General features: G+C 37.0%; 1 long non-coding RNA gene across 1 annotated transcript in view; it reads right to left on the bottom strand.

The window, feature by feature from the left end:
- Window positions 1–16,644: 16,644 nt before the first annotated feature.
- LOC118763525 overlaps window positions 16,645–25,493 on the bottom strand; it is a 10,862-nt gene continuing 2,013 nt past the window's right edge. Inside the window, exons 2-3 of the long non-coding RNA XR_004999285.1 lie at window positions 23,667–23,669; window positions 16,645–16,658 (exon numbers count right to left, since the gene is read on the bottom strand). This is a non-coding gene — a long non-coding RNA (uncharacterized LOC118763525). The remainder of the gene's footprint in view (window positions 16,659–23,666; window positions 23,670–25,493) is intronic.

Below are 25,493 nucleotides of genomic sequence, written 5' to 3'. Positions count from 1 at the left end.
TCCACCGAGGTCGACTTTGTCTTTGATCTTTTCGGGGTCATTGAAATAAGTACCAGTTGAGTACTGGGGTCAACGTAATCGATTTACCCCTTCCTACGAAATTGCTGGCCTTGTGCCAAAATTTGAAACCAATATGATAATTTAATACATACACACATATACATATACAACACTCGCACACACATATATAAGTACGCGTGTGCAGAGGACGAGTGCATGCATGTGTTGGTGTTTTAGAGAAGAGCAAAGAAAATCAAATGAAAAAATGCTCCAATGCCAAAGAGGTGTCTTGATATTTTATTTGATAGGAACACATTACGACTATGACTTAGAAGTTTTGCAATAATGACCCGTAAAAATTACAGATAACAAGTTTACACACACACACGGGTATGTAATACAGAGAAAGAAAGGTAAAAATGATTTTGCCCACATGTATGTACGCATGTGTATAGAGATGCATGTGCATACCTATGTGTGTATGTACATTCATGCGTGCATGCATACAACATACATACATACATACATACATACATACATACATACATACATACATACATACATACATATATACATTTGTAGCGATTTTATGCAGAGATATTTTTGCATCACTGTCGTTATGTGTATTGTAGACTGTGAGCCATTTTTTTTAGCTATTTAAGAAGTAAACTAGTCAATTTCTAACTCTCTTTTATCTATCACTAGTATCCATCAATAAGTTGTCTCCTTTCATTATATTCCTTGCTGGCAGTAAACCTCAACCGTTGCCATACCTCGATAGAACTTCTGCTTGTACTAACTTTTATTTATAATTGCCCGTTATTTACTTGTAAATGTCTAGATTTTATAAACGCATACGCATATAAGTACATTTTCAATAAGACTTTCTATCTATTACAACACATTATTCAATTGACTATGTAAACCACGAAAATATGAATATTCATTCTTGAAAGCACATCTACAAACTTTACCTTAAACTTTGCTATATTCTATCTGAATTCTGTCCGATTTGAACCTGTGTCTTTAAATCACGTACTGTGGCATTATTATTACTGAATTATTCTACAAATAAAATCGGAAGAGGTCTAATTTTTGTTGGTATATAGTAAATAAAAGGAAAACAATTCATATTCATTGTTGTTGTTATCTCTACGAATAAACTTAATTGTTTACACGTGTGCGCGCGCGGACAGATATATATATATATATATATATATTATATATATATATTATATATATATATATATATATATATATATATATAACGGGAAGCTTTATGAAAATAGACAAAGACGAAGGCAGGTTTACGGAAATAAACAAAAGACGAAGGCAGGTGAGATACAACACAAACATTGTATTAGTATGGCGCTCAGGAATATAAATAAAACAAGTCTTTAACGTTTTCGAGCCTACGCTCTTCAACAGAAAGATACACAGAGAAAAACACAGAAAGAAGGAGAGAAAAAAATATGCGTGCAGAAGCTAGAGCGAATCAACATGGCGATGATTCGGCCAGAAGTCAAAGATCCAACATGAGAGCACGCAAGAAGCGAAATTAGGGGAGATAATAGGGTTGAATGACCTCACTCCAACATAAGAGTGTGTGTGTGTGTATGAGACGAGTGTGTGTGTGTGTGGTGTGTGTGTGTATGAGAGAGTATTAGTGCGTATGAGAGGTCTGGACGTGTGTATGTATATATGATGTGATGTGTAAAGTCGTATGGTGTAGTGTAGAGAGAGGAGAAGAGGGGGAGGGGGAGGTAAGGGGAGAGGGGAAAAATGGAGTCGAACGAAGATGTTAACAAAATTCCTTTACTCTCGACACATGTTTCGAAGACAGCATTTTCTCATTCCAAAGGAATGTAGGCAATCATCGAAATTTTTGTCTTGTTGTCGAGAGAGGCTCCCTTTCTTTCCTGATGAGAAGATTGCATAATGCACCCTTTATTCCTTTGGAATGAGAAGATGCTGTCTTCGAAACATGTGTCGAGAGTAAAGGAATTTTGTTAACATCTTCGTTCGACTCCATTCTTTCATTTATTCATATACAACACACAAATTTCTACACATGAACCCGGAGTTTCTACCCTTGACAGGTCGCTTCAACCGTGTTTTCTGACGTGAATTTGCTACCCAGGTTTCGCTTAAACGAATTTTCCATGCTGACGATAAACATAGAATAATTCATTCACCTACTTAAATATATATATATATATTCTTCGTACCTCATTGGGCATACATATAAAAACATACGTTCAAAAAGAAAGACGGGAAATGAGAGAGAGTGAGAAGAGAAGTGAAAAAGTGAGTAAAATCTCATTCAGGGTAAATTCTTTAAGGAGACTTTAGAGTATAGATTAGTATGTTCAGAACAATTGAGAGATATTAACAAACTGAAGGATGGTGAAATGAATGAGAGGCACTTCGGGTCGAAATGTGACGAAAGACAAAAGGCGTTAGGAAAAGAGAAAAAAATACATCAAATAAAAACGCATCGGCGAGATAATGAAAATAAAGAGAGGTATAGGAGACTTGGAACGGCTAAGATTGAGAACGAAAGAAAGAAAGAAAGAAAGAAAGTATCGGTTACAGAGTAAGCAGACATCCTTGAAAGAAGCAAGGTAGTATATAAATAGGATGGAGCACATACAAAGAAATATATATACATATAAATACACACTCACAAAATATAGATACACATGCACAAATATATATAGATATATATATACACACAAAAAGATATACATATACATGCATATATATACATATATACGTACACAAACATATACATGCATACATACATATACAAAGATTTATAAAAACATTTATATATACACGATATATATATATATATATATATATATATATATATATATATATATATATATATATATATATATATATATACACACAAACATACAAATATATAAAAGCACAAACATATATACACATGAACACACAACTATATATAAACACACGATATACACATATGCAAACATACACATACAAACAGATTAGACGAATGAATGAGTGACGAAGAGAGTGGCATGTAGAGAGCTGGTGGAGAGTAAAATAGAAGATAAGAGAAGAGACTAGAATAGAATGAAGAATGAGGGAAAGAGAGAGAGAGAGAGAGAAGAAGAAGAAGAAGAAGAAGAAGAAGAAGAAGAAGAAGAAGAAGAAGAAGAAGAAGAAGAAAGAGAGATACAGAGAGAAGTACGAAGAGATGAAAGAAAGAGAGAGATAGAGAGGTACAGAGAAATGTGAGAAAGAATCAGAATGATGGTAGAGAAGAGTTACAAGAAAGAGAGTTGGGTTTGTAGAAGAGTTACAAAGATAGAGAGAGGAAAAAAACAGCAAAAAAGAGGGTGAAGTGACGGAAGAAAGGTGTGGCAGAATGGAGAATTTTAGAATAGAGAAGGGACACTGGAAGAAGATAGAAGAGAGGAGGTTGAGGAAGAGACAGAACTATTGAATAGACTTATAGAAAATAGACAGAAAGAAAATAAAAGAGGGGGGAAAGAATGGAGAGTGTCAGATTAGAGAAGGGACACTAGAAGATAGAAGAACAGAGGTTTGAGGAAGAGACAAAGCTATAGATAAGAGAGAGAAGGAGGATGAGAAGGGGGAGAGAGATAAACAAAAAAAGGAGTAACGGGAGAAACTGAATTATGAAAATGAAAATGAAAGTTAACGAGATGTAAAAAGATAAAAATTTGAGAGATGAAAGGAAAATAGCGAAAAGAAAAACTAAAAACAGATTGGGTATGGAATACATTACACAGAGTGATGTGTGTAGCATATAAATGTGTAGTGTCGGGATGCTGGGTGGTGTTTGTACATGTGTCTGATCCTGTGTTTGCGTGTGCGGGGTGTATATGTATGTATTTGTGGATGTGTAAGGGTGTTTGTGCGTTTGTGGGTGTTGGTGTTTGTACGTGTGGGGGTGGTTTGAGTATATACGTGTGTGGTTGTGTGCTTGTATGTGTTGGCATAAGTGTGGATGTGTGAATGTGCTTGTAGTTGTGTCGGGATACATCTATTTTTGTAGGTGTGAGTATGTTGGGTAGGCGTGTGTGTGTGTGTGTGTGTGTGTGTGTGTGTGTGTGTGTGTGTGTGTGTGTGTGTGTGTGTGTGTGAATGCGTTTGTAGCTGTGTCGGGGGCCTTTTTGTATATAAGTGTGTGTATGCTTGTGTATACGTGGAGTGTTTATGTGTATATGTTTGTGAGCATTTGTGTCCATATATGTGTGCGCGTATGTGGACGTGGTGGAGGTATTGTGCTTATGGGTATTTAGAGTTATGTAGGTGTGCAGTGTCAGAGATAATAAAAAGCGGTGAGGAAGAATACGAAAAGGCTTTCAAAACAGAGGATCTGAGAAAGAAAGTAACAAGTAAAGGCAGGGATAGGTTAAAAATATCAACTACAGAAGTGACTACTGCGGTGGATGGTTTTAAAGCCGGCAAAACGACCAGAGCGACAGCGAAAGCATTCACTGAATTTTGTTGCTTCTTTTTTAACCCTGAGTCAGCTCTACTCGAACGGTCCTATCATGGTGTACAGGTAAGTAGTTGACCGAACGAGGCTCATAATCATAGACATGACTCATGGAGTTAACGACCTGATGAAAGACATGAACACACACACACACATACATACATACACACGCACGCACATACAGAAGCACACACACACACTGTACACATAATATGCGGAATTTGTGTATGATAGAGTATTAATGCTTATGGAATACGTATATAACCTCTGAATTATACTATATCTATGTTTGGAGAGCTGAATCTATTTATCCATCTCCTTATATGTATAACAGGATCTATACTTGCACACACCATGTATATATATATATATATAGACTTGCTAGAACAATCAAGAAAAAACGGAACTCAAAACATGAGAGTACTAAACACACACACACACCACGCACACACACACGCACACACACACGCACACACACACACACACACACACACACACCACGCATGGACACACACCCACACACACATATATATAATTTATCTGTTACTTTTTTTAGTCATTACACTGCGGCAATGCTGGAGCACCGCTTTGACTGGTTTAGTCATACAAATGGACTCCAGTACTTTATATTAAAGTTTGGTACTTATTTTATCGACCTCTTTTTGCCGAACCGCTATGTTACGGGGGGGAATAAACAAACCAACAACGGTTGACAAGCGACGATGGGGGAACTAACGCAAAGACAAAGACACATAAACACGCATACTCTTTGACTTGTTTCAGTCATTTGACTGCGGCTATGCTGGAGCACTGCCTTTAGTCGAGCGAATCAACCCCAGAACTTATTCTATCGGACTCTTTTGCCGAACCGCTAGGTTACGGGGACGTAAACACACCAGCATCGGTTGTCAAGCGTTGCTGGAGGGACAAACGCAGACATACATACAAACACACTCACACACACATATATGTATGTGTATATATGTAATATATATATATATAATATATGTGTTGTGTGTGTGTGTGTGTATGTATATATATACACACACCACACACATATATATATACACACACACACACACACATATTATATATATATATATACACACACATATATATATACACACACATATTATATATATATATATATATATATATATATTCACATATATATACATATATATATATACGACAGGCTTCTTTCAGTTCCGCCTACCAAATCCACTCACAAGGCTTTGGTTGGCCCGAAACTATAGTAGAAAACACTTGCCCAAGTGCCACGCAGTGGGACTGAACTCGGAACCATGTGGGTGGTAAGCAAGCTACTTACCACTCAGCCACTCCTGTATATATATATATATATATATATGTATATATAAAACGGGAAGCTTTATGAAAATAAACAAAAGACGAAGGCAGGTTTACGGAAATAAACAAAAGACGAAGGCAGGTGGAATACAAACAAACAATTGTATTAGTACGGCGCTCAGGAAATATAAATAAAACAAGTCTTTAACGTTTCGAGCCTACGCTCTTCAACAGAAAGATACACAGAGAAAAAACACAGAAAGAAGGAGAGAAAAAAATATGCGTGCAGAGGCTAGCGAATCAACATGGCGATCTGATTTCGGCCAGAAGTCAAAGATCAAACGTGAGACGCAAGAGCGAAATTAGGGGAGATAATAGGGTTAAATGACCTCGCTCCAACATAAGAGTGTGTGTGTATGAGAGAGTATTTGTGCGTATGAGAGGTCTGGACGTGTGTATGTATATATGATGTGATGTGTAAAGTCGTATGGTGTAGTGTAGAGAGAGGAGAAGAGGGGGAGGGGGAGAAAGAAAGGGGAGAAGAGGGGAGAAGGAAAGGGGAGAAGAGGAGGGGGGAGGGGAGAAGGAAGGAGAGGAGAAGAGGAGGGGAGAGGAGGGGAGAGGAGGAGGGAGGATAGAGGGAGAGGGGGAGAGAGAGAGAAGGGGAGTGAGGGAGCAGAGAGAAAGAGGGAAGAGGGAAGGAGGGAGGGAGAAAGAGGGAAGAAGGGAAGGGGAGTAGGGGTGAAAGGACGAAGGACTGAAGAGAAGTATGGGTCGGGGGAGGTTAGATGAGGAGGGGGAGAGGTGGTTAGATGAGGAGGGGGGGGAGAGTTGAGACCGAATGGCGTATAAGAGCGAAGAGAGAACATTAATTCCTGTTCACGGCGCAAACGGGAATCCTGATGGCCTCTGTGTAAGGACAAACCGAACACAGACAGGTGTTGCAAGGAGTGACCGGTGGAGCGGAAATGGCGTGAGACAGGTGTGTCGTTCGCAAGGCGGATGTCACGAAGGTGTTCCGCGAACCGGTCAGCCAAGCGGCGTCCCGTTTGTCCGATGTACAGGGAATGGCAGAGAGAGCAAGAGACGCAATAGATAATATTGCTGGAGGTGCAGGTGAAGGAGTTGATGATGCGATAGGGTCGATGATGGGTGCCAGTGAGGAGGGTGATATGTATATATATACACAAGTGCAAACAAGGGAGACAGAGAAAGGCAGAATGCCACTTATATTTGAACACTATACAAATATTCCTTTAAAAAAACTTTTCTTTTAATTTTTCTAAATTTAATTATTCAATCGTTACAGTTGAAAAGGTCTCAAAATGACCGAAACCGGTACTGAAATGTTCTTTAATAATTATTTTAGCATTTTCTATCTTGACTTGTTTTTTCATATATATATATATATATATATATATATCTATATATATATATATATAATAACACATACTATATATATACACACACGCGCGCGCATCTAGACAGACAGACAGGTGGGTAGATAGATAGATGATAGATAGATAGATAGATAGATAGATAGATAGATAGATAGATAGATAGATAGATAGATAGATAGATAGATAGATAGATATGGCTGGTCTGTGAGGTTACCCAGAGTTTCACGTTCATAAAGCGCTTAGTTTTACAGCGTCTCTTCAGACCGGCCATAACTATCTAATTATCATTACTCTACTGCTCTATAGATTTAGAGCGTGTTTCTCTTTCGAATTCATGCTTTACTGACGATAGACCGTTAGCTCCTACACGCATTTTTTCTCTCCTTGTTTCTTTTCTGTGTATCTTTCTGTCGAAGAGCGTAGGCTCGAAACGTAAAAGACTTGTTCTATTTCTATTCCTGAGCGCCATACTAATACATTTGTTTGTTTGTACTCCACCTGCCTTCGTCTTTTGTTTATTTTCGTAAACCTTCCCGTTATATATATATATATATAGTAGTAGTAACAGAAAAGAGGAATTTCAGTTGTCCCCACGTGGTGGATTGTAAATAAGAAAATAAAAAAAGGAAAAATACGCACACTTACATGGTTATAATATAATTTTTAATGTATCGACCGGTTTCGCAATCGCTATTCATGATATAGTGTTTAATTTATATGAAACATTGTATGTGTATGAAATTCACGAGTGAATGATTTTACAAGTTTTGTAAAATCATTCACTCGTGAATTTCATTACAAACTACATGGACCAAATTTCTTCTTAAGAAAAAATATATATTCATATAAATTAAACATTATATCATGAATAGCGATTGCGAAACCGGTCGATACATTAAAAATTATATATATATACTTACCTAAAAGCAGCAGAAATTCAACAAAACCTGAATTTCTGCTGCTTTTAAATAAAGCATATTACTCTACCCCTGGTATTTGAGTACTCTTTTTTCCACCTTGTTTCGCATTTATGTGTTTACTCCGGTACACACACACACACACACACACACATATATATATATATTATTTATTAATATATTATATGATGAAACGCACGCACCCCCTTAATTAAGATTGTTCTTTATATCAAGTTTTTGTTCTTGATATTAACTCTCACGCGCACTCTTACCCTTTCTGTCCCATCCCTTTCTCAGCCTTCATTCTTTGTTTTCCTTATCCTCTACTTAACCTGTCTCTTCCTCTCTCTCTCTCCCTCTCCATTCTTCATGGTTTCCTCGCAGCCATTCCCCTTCTCCTCCCCTTTCTCTTGCTCCTCCTCCCCCCTTTCCGTCGTTCACCCGCGACGTCACTTCCGCTGCTGTCTCTCTCGCCTGGCTCTTTCAAGGTAATGGAGGACACTCTTTTTCCTCCGCTCGTCGTCCATAAAAAATTCTGCGTTTGCAATACTTTTTTTCGTTCGGCGTCAACAGCCCTTCTTATCTTGTTTTCCTTGTTCTGTCTTATACTGTTTACAATTTGCACTGTCGTTACTGTCCTGTTACTATTTTTTACCCCTCTGCGAAAAGATCTCAGAATTTTAATTGTTTGCTTCTCGCAGGAAGGAAAGTTTTCTTGTCGAAGATACGTCTCGCTTTTATCCTTCGAAACGTAGAGTAGATGAAAGCTTTAGCGACTGAAGAAGGGGTTTTTCCTTGTTAACTGTCCTGTATTCTATTTTTTTGCTGTTTTTAATAAATGTCCAGTTCCTTTGGTTTGTGTCTATGTTTTCGTTTCTCATTGTGTTCGACGTCCTTTTTGGTGTCCTGTACTCATATATGCGTGTATATGTATATGTGTGTGTTTGTCCCCCTAGCATTGCTTGACAACCGATGCTGGTGTGTTTACGTCCCCGTAATTTAGCGGTTCGGCAAAAAGAGACCGATAGAATAAGTACTGGGCTTACAAAGAATAAGTCCCGGGGTCGATTTGCTCGACTAAAGGCGGTGCTCCAGCATGGCCGCAGTCAAATGACTGAAACAAGTAAAAGAGTAAAAGAGTATATATGTTCATGTAATTTGTTTTTGTTGTTGTTGTTTTTGTTTATTCTTATTTTGTTCATGTGTTTACATCCCTTTATTATTATTATCATTACATATGCTTGTATGTATGTATGTATGTATAACAACAATACTAGTAATAATAATAATAAATCCAAAAAATATATATATATAGTTATTCATTTCTATTTGTTTATTTATCTGTGTATTTATTATGTTTTCGGGATCCTCTACCGTTATATGTTGTGGTGTGTGTTAGTGTTCCATTCTAGTTTTCTATTCAGGCTAGGTTTATTTTCTATTATGTGTGTAGCTTCTGTAATTTGTCTGATTGTTGCATCTGTTCTATGTATGGACAATATTTTAATTTCTATGTTGTTGATTGATCCCCCGTGTTCCTGTTCGGCGTGTTGATACAGAATCGATGAGCTTTTACCTTCCTTGAGTTGTCTCCAATGTTCATTCACCCGCTCTCCTATGCTTCTTGTCGTTTCCCCTACGTATGTCGTTGTCTTGGTACTGCATCGTCCCTCTATACATCTTATACTATAGACTACATTTCTGGCTTTACAATACTATAGACTACATTTCTGGCTTTACAATTTGTTTGTGGGCTAAATCTACATACAGTACAGTACTTATCCGTACAGGGGGTTCTACTAAAAGGATAGGTTCTACCAATTATAGATTTGATAGGGTTGCCTGGCTTTTCAACAACCTTAATCCTTAGCTTATATATCTACACACACAAAATGGGACAAGAGCGCAAAACATCCGGATATTTAGGTGGAGACAACAAAACATCCAGATAAACGATACAAAGAAAACACGGATGGGTCATTCGAAGTTTTCTTTCCTCGGTCGAGTACCAGATTATCTTCGCAATTTCGGCTATATATGTACATATATATATATAAATGACCTACTTCTCTCAATTTACGTCAACCAAATTCACTTACAAGGCTTTTTGGTCGGCGGGCACGGGGCCGTAGTAGAAGACACTTGTCCAAGGTGCCATGCATTGTGAGTGAACATAGGAGAAAACGTCTTACCACAAAGCCACGCCTGCGCCTGTATCTGTAACATGAAAGTTGAACTTTTGAAAAAATAGTGATGTATCAAGTATGTATACGCCAAAATTGTTTTTTATTGTTTTTAAGATTAGGTTCCGAAATAAACATCATCTGAAAGGTATTTGCAAAAAGTTTCATTAAAAATTATTTATTTTCTTGAAAGTTATGAGTAAACAATGTTGGGAGAGGGTACAGTTGTGTGTGTATGCCTAAACAGGGCCGGTTTTAAGCCAATTAGACAGATTTGTTCAAATTGGGTCCTGCAGACACGCTCAGGTGGAGGACGCTATGATAAATTAAACATTTCCTACTGTTTTTATTTGTTTCTGCTATGAGATACAATGCATCCAGAGTTCAGTGCATGTTCAGTATCACTGTGGTTTTGTCAGAGTCTCAAAATTGAGAGTAATTTTATTTGAGAAAGCATTTATATATGGAAAACATTGCCATCGAAAAAATATATAAATATTAAATATATACTCTTTTACTTGTTTCAGTCATTTGACTGTGGCCGCCTTTAGTCGAGCAAATCGACCCATGACTTATTCTTTGTAAGCCTAATACTTATTCTATCGCCTTTTTTGCCAAACCGCTAAGTTACGGAGACGTAAACACACCGACATCGGTTGTCAAGCGATGTTGGTGGGGGACAAACACAGACACACCAACGCATACACACACACACACACACACCACACACACACACACACACACACATATATATATATATATATATATATATATATATATATATATATATATATATACATACATATATATGACGGGCTTCTTTCAGTTTCCGTCTACCAAATCCACTCACAAGGCTTTTGTCGGCCCGAGGCTATAATAGAAGACACTGGCCTACGGTACTACGCAGTGGAACTGAACCCGGAACCATGTGCTACTTTATTTCATGAAAATTCGCCATTAAGACGTTACATAGAGGGGACATACAAATACAGACAAACATATAGGGTGTATTAGCTTAAAACGTTTTAGTATTTACAATAGAATGTGTACAATATTTACAATATAACGTTTACAAATTTAATATTACACAGTAGGGCAAGGAACCCAGCCATCTGGGTAGAACCTTTACTTCTTGATCCGGCCACACTTACCTGGTTCCAAATATACCCAGCTTGCAAGCTACAGACTTCCATCTTTTCACAAACATATCTCGTGACAGACACCTCTTCTCCAGCCTGATCTTACTACCGAGTTGGTGACTAAAAAAGTTAAAACCCCTGGCCGGATACGAAGGTACCTGTCACTATACCTTTCGTACGCGTCTTCCATACTGTTTCTTTCAGTATGGCTACTACGCAGGAAAAACAAGCCTTCCTTTCCCTGCTGAGGAAGGGAGGTGGCACAATCTCAATGATAGACTCCGCTGAAAGCTGTACTCTTCCATTCACTGACAACAGGTGTTCGGCAAAAGCAATCAGTCCCGATAACTCCGAGCACTCCACGAATGCGTGCAAGACGGTTTCCCTATCCCGCTCACATTGCGGAAATGTCGGCGAGACGGCACTTCTGTGCCTTGACAGCTTGTCGCGAACAGGTAACGTCGCACGGAAACACTGCCAGGCCAGGGATTTCTGGTAATTATCCAGGTATCCCGGCCCGAACGTTCTCCGGAACAGGTTGATCAACTGATTTTCATCGTAGCCCAGGGTCTCCCTCAAGGCGTCTTCGGACTTAACTTCCACTAACCCGCTATAGAAATCCGCGGTGGAACTCCTGTTGCCGGCATTGCCCGCCCGAGAGAGTAGCTGAAGTGCCTGACGGTACTCCAATTGCCAGTCCCCCAGCCTAGGTCTCTGCTTGATCCAATTACCAATGTCCGTTAAGGACGTTAATTGCGGAAGGTAGAAACGAACGTGCGGTGACCACACCTGTTCTCCATCCAAGTAAAGCCAGAGGTGCCTCAACCTTAACGCGAATTTTCGCATCTTCAGCCAAGGCATCCCTAGCCCACCCTTTAGCGGTTTCTGGCAGCAGACAGAGCGCTTTACAAGTGGCTTTCCTCCTTTCCACAAAAAGTGGAAAAGGATTCTCTCCAACTTGTTCAGCCACAAATCGGGGCAAGGCACCACGGTCAGGCGGTAGGTGACTACTGATGCTATGAACATCTGCACCACCTCCGCCTCCCTAGCGTGCTACTTACCACACAGCAACTCATACGCCTATATATATATTAATTTTTTAAATATTTATGTATATATTTTTATAAGTTTTCAATGATAACCCACAATAATGAAAGCAAAGTATAATTAAAGGAAATAAAACTTGAGAGAATACTCCACACCCCTGTTCACTTAGCAATTTCTCAGATTGTGCCCGACTGTAACCAAAAACACCAGTGAGCACTTTGAAATATGTGGTGTTGAAAAGCATGAACATCTTGAGGTTATTCTTTTTTAAGTGTGGTGTAATATCATAGTTTTAATCTTATCTTTTGCATGTTGTTTATAGTCTGAACTTAGTTGATTTCGTATCATTATAACTCCTGAAAGTCCGTGGCACAGAGATCCATAATTTTGTCTCTTAACTTTTGTTTTGGTTTTCGATTAACGATAAATCTTAATTCGTCTTTGTCCACTCCATTTTCTTCGTTATTTTCCAGAGGAAGGATCTCGTTTGATTTGGAAGACATTGTTCTTCCTCACTTGTTTTCATTATTTTTACGTTTTTTACTATTTCTGAGATTTTTCGTATTTTCAACGATTGTTCGTAAATATCCATCGATAGTTATTTGTTCTTCCTTATTAGCCGAATATTTGTGCATCAATTGAGATACTGGGTATAAATATATTCCACTTACCATTCCAAGAGATTTGGCTGCTGGTGTTCATTGTTCGTTTTTACACTTCATTGTTTTCGCTTTTCTTGTTTTTGCTCAATGTTCCTAATTCTTCAGCTCTAAGATGTGAATTATTCCTCCTATCCTTTGTCATCAATCTTTCTATAGTATGATTTTATAGCTTTTGCTGGTCATTAAGAGTTGTAAATTCATTTTGATTGATCCTGACATGCTACATTTCGTTATGCTTGCTTTAACTATTCTCCCAGGGTCTAATTTGTGTCCGATGTCTCTTGGCTAGCAAACAGAATCGTTAGCACACTGGGCGAAATGCTTACCGGTATTTCGTCTGCCGCTACGTTCTGAGTTCAAATTCCGCCGAGGTCGACTTTGCCTTTCATCCCTTCGGGGTTGATTAAATAAGTACCAGTCAAGTACTGGAGGTCGATAAAATTTCAAGCCCTGTGCCTATAGTAGAAAGGAGCATCATCATCATCAAGCTAAATAACGCAGTTCTAACAACCTCTACGTTAAGTTGGAGATTAAAATTGCCTTTTTGTATTAATACTGCTTTTGTTGCTATTATCTTTTAATAAACCCACTGGCCATTTGCAACATTAGTACCTGAATAGACACTGATATTCTATTTATTGTTCACTGGAGATTTAACTGTTATGTTGAATACAGCTGGATACCCGTAACTGAAAAGCCCATAGTCGGACGAAATCACGTTATCTGGTAGTTCCGGCGGTTGTAGCAGACGGTTCTCGACTGTCAACGATGTAAATTCAAGTGCTTTTATGTACCACAAGTCCATACGAGAAGACCTCTAAAGGTAAATAACACAGTAGTCTGTGGTCTAACTCAACCTCCGCGTTAAGTTGGAGATCAAGGTTGCTTTTTCATATTAATACTGCTTCTGTCGCTACTAATTATATTATTATTGTTATTGCTTTGATGTTATCGTAACTGTTATCAATTTTATTGCGAATATTTTTTTCTGTAGTAATAACACTGTAAAAACAAGAGTAATGAAATTAATTATCGTTTTTACTTAAGGCACTCGGCCAGAAGTTTCGAGAAGAGTGTTTGATCGATAACTTCGATCCCGTTACATGACTGGTACTTTATTTTATTCACCCCGAATTCATTAATGGTAAATTTTAACAGAAAAATGAAGGAGGATTTAAATTCATACAAGAGCGGAAGAGAAACTGAAAAAGCAATGAATCGGGTTTGCGAACTTAATGAATATTCTTAAGGAAATCACGGCAATTCAGAAAACCACTCGTTGCCAGCTATATCACATTAGTTAATTGCAGTATATTATAGTTTCTGAAACCTTACTATCCGGTATTGAGTACTTTTATCTCCTATGTATGTCAAACGCATACTGACGCAAAGGGAGAGAGAGAGAGAGAGAGAAAGAGAGAGATGCATACACATGCACACACACGTTTTGATAAACAAAGGTATACTCAATACATGCTGCCGAGTTTATTCACTGAATGCTGATTATTCAATACGTCTCTACATCATGTAAATGAAAGATAGTTTGCCGTCTGAAGGACTACACATATCAAAAGAATAACGCGTAACGAGAATCGCTGAGTAATGGTTTACAATGAATATTAAATTAAATTATTGACTTTAGAGAAGGATGAGGAAAGATGAGCGGGGAGAGGTATATTATCAAAATATGTCTAGGATAAAGGCATTATTAAGTAAAGAAATTTAGCAGATAGATGAATGAATGAATCCAGGGGGGGGGGAGAATCACTGGAAAAGGTGGGAGAACCATAAGACTTGCAAAGTTTCTTCGTGGCGTCGACTGGAATATTCGTCTTAGTCTCAACATTAAAAATATTGAATATACTTCTAACGCCACGATACAATGTAAGGTGTCTTCAATCTCTACGTCATGTATTGTCAATAAATGGTTTAAATTTTTTGTTTCATTGTCTTATTTTATTTAAGAAATTGAATTAAAGGTTTGTTGTTTTTTTTATTTACATGTGTAATGCCATCGTATACAAATTGTGTACAAGTCGCGTACTGTCAGTTAATAACCGATTTAAAACTGTTTTTTGTTTTACTGCTTTGTTTAAAGCATTTTTAAATAAAAAATTAACTTTTTCCAGTTAACAGTGACTTCTTTCTCGACGAAAATTATGACATTTTTTTTTCTGTAGCCTTTTTTCCTTTGACTTCCTCTGAACACCAACAAAACAACAGACGGTTGTAAGTTGTGTTAACAAACATTCAACGATTTTTGTTTGTGATCCGAAGTACATTCCACTGTTTTGTTTTCTTTATCTCATTTGCTCAGAATAATTTTCTGTGCAGAAATTCACTTGAAATGTATATTGTTGTGTGAGAAGCATCAGCTGTGCATACTAGAAACGATTTGTTTTACCTTGTTTCTTTCGTAATCAATAGAAGGATATCCTTCTGATGTTATGTTTGTCCAGTATCAGTCTCGTCTAATACATGAAGCAAGCCATTTCAGTCATGAATATTTTTATGTATTGCGAAATATGTTTTAAGAAACTAGCATCAGTTACGAACTCTAGGGACTATATAGCATCACCTATCACATTCTGATATGATCTGAGACGTTACTGTGACTCTTTTGCTCCCTCCCACATCTTGGATGCCGCAGTAATTGGGGCGGGGGAGGTCACTGCCTCCGTAGCTGAACATAACAAAACCCTGACAGTGAACTGTCTCTTCCAACCTTTGTCGTTTGAGACGTTTGGAGGGACTGGGCCACTAACCGCGAAGTTCTTGTCATCGTTGGCAGCTGGCCTCACCAAGATGTTAGGTGATGCCTGTGAGGGCGTTTGGCTTTTCCAATACCTTAGCCTCGCCATTGCCCGTGGTAATGTAGCGAGCGTGCTGGCTTGCTTTGGTAGGTTTCGTTAAACCTTGTGGTGTGCGACCAATTGAAGCACTTGGTGCTGCATTGATATTTTTTCTTTTTTTTCCCGCTATTTTTTTTTATTCCTTTTGCAAAAACTTTTATGGAAGTCATGACAATTGTTTAAAATACAAGGTGTCAGGGATCTTTTCATTTCCAAGGCCTGTTTTGTCAGATTTTTCTAGTTAACTAAATAATTTGAAACTTCGTATACTGGTAGAGTGTCTCAAAAGAAAACACTAGTTTCAACTTGTTTATTTGAGAAAAATGTATTTTATAACTTTAAGGGTAGATTAAATCTGCGAATTTTAACCAATCGTATTGTTTGTTTTCATTTGAAATAATTAACTGCCTTATCTTAGTGTGACGTAGAAAGCTATTTTGTGACGTAGACAGCTGTGCGTAGGTCTGTGTTTTCTACATAGCAAAGGTAATCTTTCGTTTTAACTCGAAATAATGTAAACACTGAATCGGCCATACATACATACACACACATACGAAAGATTGCCAAAGATAAAAAGTTACAGAAATAAAAGTTACACGAATAAAGTAAGGAATAAAAATCACAAAAAATATACGAAAATTTACAAAAACTAAGTTAGTTATATAATATATAAGTTTAATATAAGTTAGTTAATAATATATTAAAAAAATGTGAATAGAAACTGAAGGAATACGGTAACCGGGTGTTTACATTTCACGTATGTTAAATACGTCAGCAAAATAGCCGTTTACGTCTATTGAGACGGAGTAAATAATATGAAGCCGAAAGACCGAATACCATTGGTTAAAATTCTAATTATTAAACAACGTTAAACTTTGAAATTACAATTCCGTTTTCATTCTGGTTTACAATTATGTTTTCTTTTGACACATTCTACCAGTATACGAAGTTTCAAATTGTTTGGTTAAGTAGGAAAAATCTGAAAAAACAGGCCTTGGAAATGAAAAGATCCAAAATGAGTGATGCCTTTTTTGATAAAAAAAAGAAAGAAAAATTGTTGAAAATTTAGAAATTTTTCACACTCCCCTCAGTATCGATTTCGGCCTTTTTTTTTTTTTTGCACTTCACATTTAAAAGTGATGGGAGAAGCCTTGAAGGTTAAAAAAAATTCGGACATCAGCAATCACCATTACAATCCCTACTTCCATTCTTTTCAAACAGAGAATGAAATGTAATTTGAAAACAATACTAATTTTTTTTTCATTAACTTCTACCCCCTCACCCCCATTAATCCTAAAATTTGGACTTTTTAAATCATAGTTTTAAAATACGAGCAAGCTTAATTTCCAATTTGTTTTTGTTTAGAATTTCAAACTAATTATCGGACAAAAAGATGTATGATTTAAGGGAGATTTAGCTGTTGTTTCCAGCATATCCCACGACCACCTGGTACCTAGCTCGTTTCTTGGTCACAAGTGTTGATGTTTTTAAATATATTTTTTTAAAAAACACATTTTATGGAAGGATGATGCAGTGGTCATCAACTGTACTTCAAGTTTTTTTATACGACTTAACCTTCCCCTAGGAAATTCTAAGAACTAAGGGTCCTTCACTCCCATACACACACACACACACATACATAGATGTGTCTGTGTGTATAAATGTATGCATACATACACACATATATTATACACACACACACATATGTATGGTACTGGTGCCATGTAAAAAGCACTCAGTCCACTCTGTAAGGTGGTTGGTATTAGGAAGGTCATCCAGCTGCAAAAACCATGCCAAAAAAGACAGTTGAAGTCTGGGGCAGTTTTCTGCCTAGCCAGCCCCTGTCAAACTGTTCAACCCATGCCAGCATAGAAAATGGGCGTTAAATGATAATGAAGATGATGGTGATGATACATACGTACATAGACACATGTACAATTAACTTTGTGATATTGAATTTAATTCATTCCTGAACTTCATTCACTAAAATTCATCAATGAAAATATTTGAATTTAGGAACAATTTTTTCTTAAACTTCAACCAAAGACCAAGAGTCAATACTCAAAGCAGTCCTTTAAACATTAATAAATCACAATTAATCAATAAGACAATATATGTATAATGATAAAATATCTAGTAATTCAAAAAAAAAAGTAAAAACTACAATAAATAAACAAAATCAAACTAAAATAAAGTTCTGTACGTCGTTTCAAAGATATCTCTCATGCAAAGATATAAAGTTAATGAACATTAAACTAATATATTAAAAGTGTTATTACAAGATAAGTTACATAAATAATCTGTAAAATGAAGGAATGGTTAATTAAATTTTTAAAGAAAGCAAATCATAAATTTAAAGAATAAAAAATTATTAATTAATAATCGAAAAATGACACAGTTTCTCCCTTGAGTTTAGTAGGTTGTTCAACCAGGATGAAGGGTGCCAGGAGGCTGGGGTGAGGGAATTATTGAGTGGAAAAAAAAGTTGTCTCTTCTCAGACTCTTAGGAGAACTTCATTTTTCTGAGAGAGGAACATCAGAGTCTTCTGTTACTGAAGAAGGTACAGCAGAAGTAGAAGGTTCCTGAGTTATTCCTTTCAAAGTAAGTATCCAGCATGGATTGTTGCAGATTGTTTTTCTCTACAATCCAAAAGTAGTGCAACTCTTCTAAGAAAAGTAGTGAAAACCTGACTCGCCACCTTTTAAGAAAAAGTGATGAGCTCTCACAATGTTTGTGAGCTTTCACAATGTCTGTGAGCTTTCACAATGTCTGTGAGCTCACTCCAGAGGCAAAAGAAGAAAACTTTCATGGCTCTTGATTCTATTTTAGTTCTCTTCCACAATACGCTCATTGTTGCTTCTTCTCAATGAAGCTTATCAGGCTGTCAATGGACGATTCTCTTCTATACTTGTCAATCTAGTCATTCAAATCATCCCCATTCATGGAAAAGCTGAAACATAATTTCTTTAACGACAGACTCTGTCTCAAACACTTGTCCCTTGAAGTGACAGCATCAAATACTTAGAAGAAAGCTTACCCCATGGTTTTACTATTAAACTCGCAGAATCTGTAGTGATGAAATAATTTGGAGACACTTTTTAACTGCTACATAACTGAGTGGGTGCTCCATAGCAGACCCTGAATGAATGTTTTATATAAATTTTTTTTCAAAATTTGCAATCACTTGATGATCCATGGTCTATAGTAGTGAAATGGTCATGGATGTTGATAAAAATCATACTCTTCTGGCAATTGGACTACGAAGTTATGAAAATGTAGTAGTAATTCTGTCTTCATCCCTAGGACTCATCAGGTTGATTACCTGGTTTCCATGGCATATAAGTGACTGAGATCACAATATTCCCCTTAAACAAGATACCAGTCCAACACAGGGTTACTCATTTACAGCTGAGTGACCTGGAGCTACATAAAATGAGGTGGTTTTCTCAAGAACACAATGCACCACATGGTCTAGGTTTTGAAACCACAATTTGATACTTGTGAGAGCAACACCCTAGCCACTGGCCATATGCCTTCTATGAAGATGTACTGGAGAATTATCCCTCATAAAAACTTTCATTGTAAGACACTTCTCCCATGAAGAATGCCAGCAAACAAATTAATAAACCACAAAGTAAATAAGGCCTTTAAGCTGGAACTCCACTAAGTACCAAACCTGTTCTTGTTGATCTTTTTGTAGGCTCTGACTTTCTCCAGGAGTGATTTACCTTCAAATCTGAGACACTGGCACAGAAAAATAAGATTAACTTATACTTCATCGGCTTATATCCAGAAAATTAAGTCCTGTGTCTTGTAGATAAGTTTCTCTAAAAACAACAAGTCTCATTGCAATTAAAAACCCACAAAGAACAGAAATCAAACCTCATTTACAAGCTCACAAAATTCAGCATGATACTTTTTTACAATAACTGAGGTAGTTCCCTTGTCATATGCCATAACAATGAATATTCTAATGTTTTTTAAAAGACTCAAAGCAACTCACATTACCTATAAATATCTATCAACCCTGGAAGTAAATGCATCTTTCTGAAGATTTATAAAGAGACTTATTCACAAATAAATATTTTTCTCACTGAATCACCAGCTGATTGTTTTTCTATGATCCACACTAATAAGAAATTTTATCATCTCATTAGTATAGATATATCTCATAAATATTAACCTTACCTATACTTTTCACTGATGCATTTTTCATCTACCCTTTTCTTTCCAAAATGTAAATTTGATGAATCCATACCCACACTACGATCACTACTGCTAACACCATTTCCTCTCTTAGAAATAAACTTTTACCATGTTTCCATGGGTATTTTTTCAGCATTGTTAACATCTTTATTAAAAGAAAGCAAAACACATCACTTGATATCAAGACAGGGGCACACGCACAAACACACCATACACATACATACACATTGATGTATGTATATTGGTAGATAGGTAGGTATGTACGTACGTACGTAATAAGTAGGTAGGTAGGTAGGTTGATATTGTTTTAAATACATAGTTATCTAACAGTCTTCTCTTGGATTCTATCTACTCATGAAGCTTTGCTTAGTCTGGAGCTTTAGTATAAGACACTTACCAAGATGCTACACAGTGGAACTGAACCCAAGACTACATGGTCGGGAAGTAAGCTTCATAACCACACCGCTACATGTGTTGTAAATAAAACTAAATTTTTCCTTTTTAAAAGGAAGTTTTATGAATAGGGCTCTTGTTGTTACAACAAATTCTCCAGAGTATCTTCATAACTTCATAATCTAATTGACAATTGATTTTATCAAAGTCAATTTCTTGTCTGTGTATAACTAAATTATTCCTTGGAAAAATCCCACTACTACTACTACTACTACAAATACTACTACTACTACTACTTCTTCTGATACTTCTTTTTCTTCTTCTTCTTCTTCTTTATTTTCTTCTTCTTCTTCTTCTTTCTCTACTTCTTCTTCTCCTCCTTTTTCTTCCTCTTCCAATACGTCTTCTTCCTCCTATACTTTTTCTTTTTCTTCTTTTTCATCTTCATCTTCATCTTCTTCTTCTCTTCTTCTTCTTCTCTTCTTCTTCTTCTCTTCTTCTTCTCTTCTTCTTTTTCTTCTTCTTCTTTATTTTCTTCTTCTTCTACTTCTTCTACTTCTTCTTCTCCTCCTTCTTTTTCTTCTCCTCCTTCTTTTTCTTCTTCTCCTCCTTTTTCTTCCTCTTCCAATACGTCTTCTTCCTCCTATACTTTTTCTTTTTCTTCTTTTTCATCTTCATCTTCATCTTCTTCTTTTCTTCTTCTTCTTTTCTTCTTCTTCTTCTTCTTCTTCTTCTTCTTTTTCTTCTTCTTCTTCTTCTTCTTCTTCTTCTTCTTCATTTAATGTCCACTTGTTCATGTTGTCATTTGTCTGATAGAATTTGTTGAGACAGATTTTCTATGACCAAATATCCTTCTAGTTTCCAAGTGTGGTAATATTCCCCGTGTCCAGATATGTTTTTATGGAAGATTGAAAACGAAGAATCACTTGCATGATGGGGACACTTATTTACAAATATCACATAATATCAAGGCAAGAGGACACAAACATATACATACTCACACACATACATACATACATACATACATACATACATACATACATACATACATACATACATACATACATACATACATATGTATGTGTATGTGTGTGTGTATATATATATATACATACGCACACACACATATATATATATATATGCACAATAGTAAGAGAGTGGAAAAGAGGGAGAATGTGGTGATAAGAAACAGAAAGGAAGCAACAGAAAGTAACAACCACACCCTCATTATCTATTTATGTGTGTGTGTGTGTGTGTATATATATATATATATAATATATATATATACTTGTGTGTGTGTGTGTGTAAATACACACACACATAGCAGCAGGAAGTGCCTGGTAAAGAAGACAGCAATATTAAAGGGTACCCAACGTCCAGATATTTACTTGAATAGCTGGAGTGAAGTGTTTAGTCCTTGCCCACTTGAAAGGATGTACATCCTATCGTACCTGCACACTCCATCATGACTGCAACCACAGGTCCTCAGCCTTGACCTTCCACCAATACTCTCGGGCCTAGCAAAGAGTTTGACCTGAATACATACCAATGCACCCATGTACACACACCCCCCTACAAGGTGGACACACCATAAAATAGACTGTCTCCCACCACCACCACATATATATAGACTCCATACATTACACACCACATGCTAGCATAAAAACTCCCACAACCTTAACCAATACAGAAAGAAAACAGACCAACGAACACAACTATTTATACCTACACCCCTAGAAAAAGTTATGCATTTGATACCACTACACATATCACACACCCCATCCCCTCAGGAGCACCATACTTAATAACACACACTTTCCCCACAAACACTTCAGGATAACTTTTACCAGCCTTACATTGTATCCAACCAAGGGACATAGCCCCTAACCTAATCTCCTGGCACTTTTTCATTTCACCACCTTTTTTACAGCAGCCACAAACCAGATGTGTTAATCCACCTTCAACAATAGGGAGCCGTTGCCATATTCCCTTCCATATCAGCTAACTCTGATGAGTGAAAGGTTATATAATTAGACTGTTACCTAATACTCCATTGTGTTCCTTGCATGAAACTGATTGGTAAGATCAACTGCGATAGATATATAATACTGTACATTTCAGATAATATATATATATATATATATATATATATATATATACACACATATATGTATGTACATATATTTATATATAAGTATATTCATATACATGTATGTACTTATATTTGTATATATGTATTTATGCGCATGTGTATATATTTATGTGTGTGTGTGTGCTTTTGTGTGTGTGTGTGTAAGTATAAATATATATATACAGACATAAATTCATACGTATATAGATAGGATACATAGATAGATAGATAGATAGATAGATAGATAGATAGATAGATAGATAGATAGATAGATAGATAGATAGATTGATAGATAGATAGATAGATAGATAGATAGATAGATAGATAGATAGATAGATAGATAGATAGATAGATAGATAGATAGATAGATAGATGTAGATTATATCTCTGCATATCAAAATACATACACCCACACTCAAAATAACAGTATATTATTGACCAATAATAATTTCCAATATTGGCATAAGGCCACAGATTTTCGATGAAGATAAATAGATTGTTGGATTTGACCCCAATACAGAAGACTAGAGGAAAGAAAAGCAAAAAAATCAATCTGTGTGGTTTTGAACTCTGAATGTAAAGGAGATGTAACTTGAAACTACACAATATTTTGTCCAGCACTCTACCAATTCTACCATCTGTTGTCCTTTCTCTTGTATTGACCTAATGTGTTCACCATTTGAAACAGTTAATGTCCTGAAGGAGGAAATGTTATAAAATTAGGTTATATAGCTTTAACTATATATTTTACTGTATACTATGTCACATATGACTGGATATTTATGGGTACCCTTATGTGCTCTCAGGTGATATATGGATACATATAACATATATATTTAGTTAATAAAAAAACATATAGCATCAAAATAAAAATTCAAATGGAAATTGTAGTTAAGACACCCGTGCCAATGACATGCAAAAAGCACCGTCTGAATGTGGCAGATGCCAGCGCCACCTGACTGGCGTCCGTGTTGGTGACATGTAAAAGCACCAACTGATCGTGGCCGTTTGCCAGCCAGCTCTGGCCCCTGTGCCGGTGGCACGTAAAAAACACTCACTACACTCAATGAGTGGTTGGCGTTAGGAAGGGCATCCAGTTGTACAAGCACTGCCAAATCAGACTAGAGCCTGGTACAGCCTCCATGGCTTCAAGACCCTGGTCGAACTGTCCAACCCAAGCTAGCATGGAAAATGGACATTAAAGGATGATGATGATATCAGAAAGAAGCACACTCTAAAAATATAGAGCAGAAAATACTAAAGCAAAATTTTATATCTTGGACATAGAGTTACCCAGGATTTTGCACCCATAATGCTTTAGCTTTGTGGACAGCTCATAAGACTCTATATTAATACAAAATTTTAAAATATCTACATCGCAGACATGAGGAAATGCTCAGGACTCAAGGAATACGAAAATATGTTAAGGAGTACAGGCTATATATATGTATATGGTAAATGAAAGACAGAAGATGTGATATACAAGAATTTTTGTTAACCACAACAATTGTTTCGGCATGTCTAGCATTGGTCCCTCATAGGTTTGACTTAACAACTGGTTCAGGAGCATATATCATCATCATCATCATCATCATCATCATCATCATCATCATCATCATCATCATCATTATCGTCATCATCATCATCGTAATCATCATCATCGTCATCATCATCATCGTCGTCATCATCATCGTTTAACATCTGCTTTCCATGCTGGCATGGGTTTGACAGGACTGGCAAGCCAGAAGGCTGCACCAGGCTCCAATCTGAGCTGGCAAGGTTTCTAAAGCTGGATGCCCTTCATAACGAGAGTCTAGTGGGTACTTTTTATGTGCCACCAGCATGAGGGCCATGTAAAGGTAAGATGTAAGGACCTAGTTGTAGGAAGTAAGTAAGCTTCAAGCAATCTGTAGAAGATATAAAAAACAACTTTCAGGAACAATAGTGCTTTATTGGTGCAGAAAGTTGTAAATTTTTCCTGTATCGAAGTATGATAATCTGCAATAAGTTAATTTCATAGTTCTTGGTTAGCAACAAGGTTGTTCATCATCATCATCATTTAAAGTCTACTTTCCATGTTAGCATGGGTTGGACGATTTGACTGAGGTCTGGCGAACCAGATGGCTGCACCAGACTCCAATTTGATCTGGCAGAGTTTCTACAGCTGGATGTCCTTCCTAATGCCAACCACTCCCTGAGTGTAGTGGGTGCTTTTACGTGCCACTGGCACGAGGGCCAGTCAGGTAGTACTGGCAACGGCTATGCTCAAATGGGGCTTATTATGTGCCACCTGCACAGAAGCCAGTCCAGCGGCACTGGCAACGACCTCGCTCGAATGTTTTTTCCCTTGCCACCAGCACAAGTGCCAGTAAGGTGATACAAGTAACAATCACACTCGAATGGTGCTTTTTACATGCCATCGGCATGGAGGCCAGCTTGTTGCTCTGGCAACAATCTCACTTGTATGGTACTCTTATCGCCCCACTAGCATGGATGCCAGTCATCGAATTTGATTTCGATTTCGATTTCACTTAAGCATCCAAAGATTAAGAAATGGAGTAGATAAAATCCAGGTCACATATGTTTCATAGCTAGTTTGTCTGGTGATAGCCGATGCACATGGCTGTGCACAGTGGCGTGGGCCACTGGTAAGGATGTGATGCATCACTCTGTGGTAGGTTGTATGTTTGGAAAATGTCAGGGTAGTGAGATTCAGGTGGCTCACAAGGAGATTCAAGAATTTGTTCTCAGTC

This window comes from Octopus sinensis, linkage group LG5 (assembly GCF_006345805.1).
Source record: "Octopus sinensis linkage group LG5, ASM634580v1, whole genome shotgun sequence".
Taxonomy (NCBI): Eukaryota; Metazoa; Mollusca; class Cephalopoda; order Octopoda; family Octopodidae; genus Octopus; species Octopus sinensis.
This window is presented reverse-complemented; position numbering and strand designations above follow the sequence as displayed.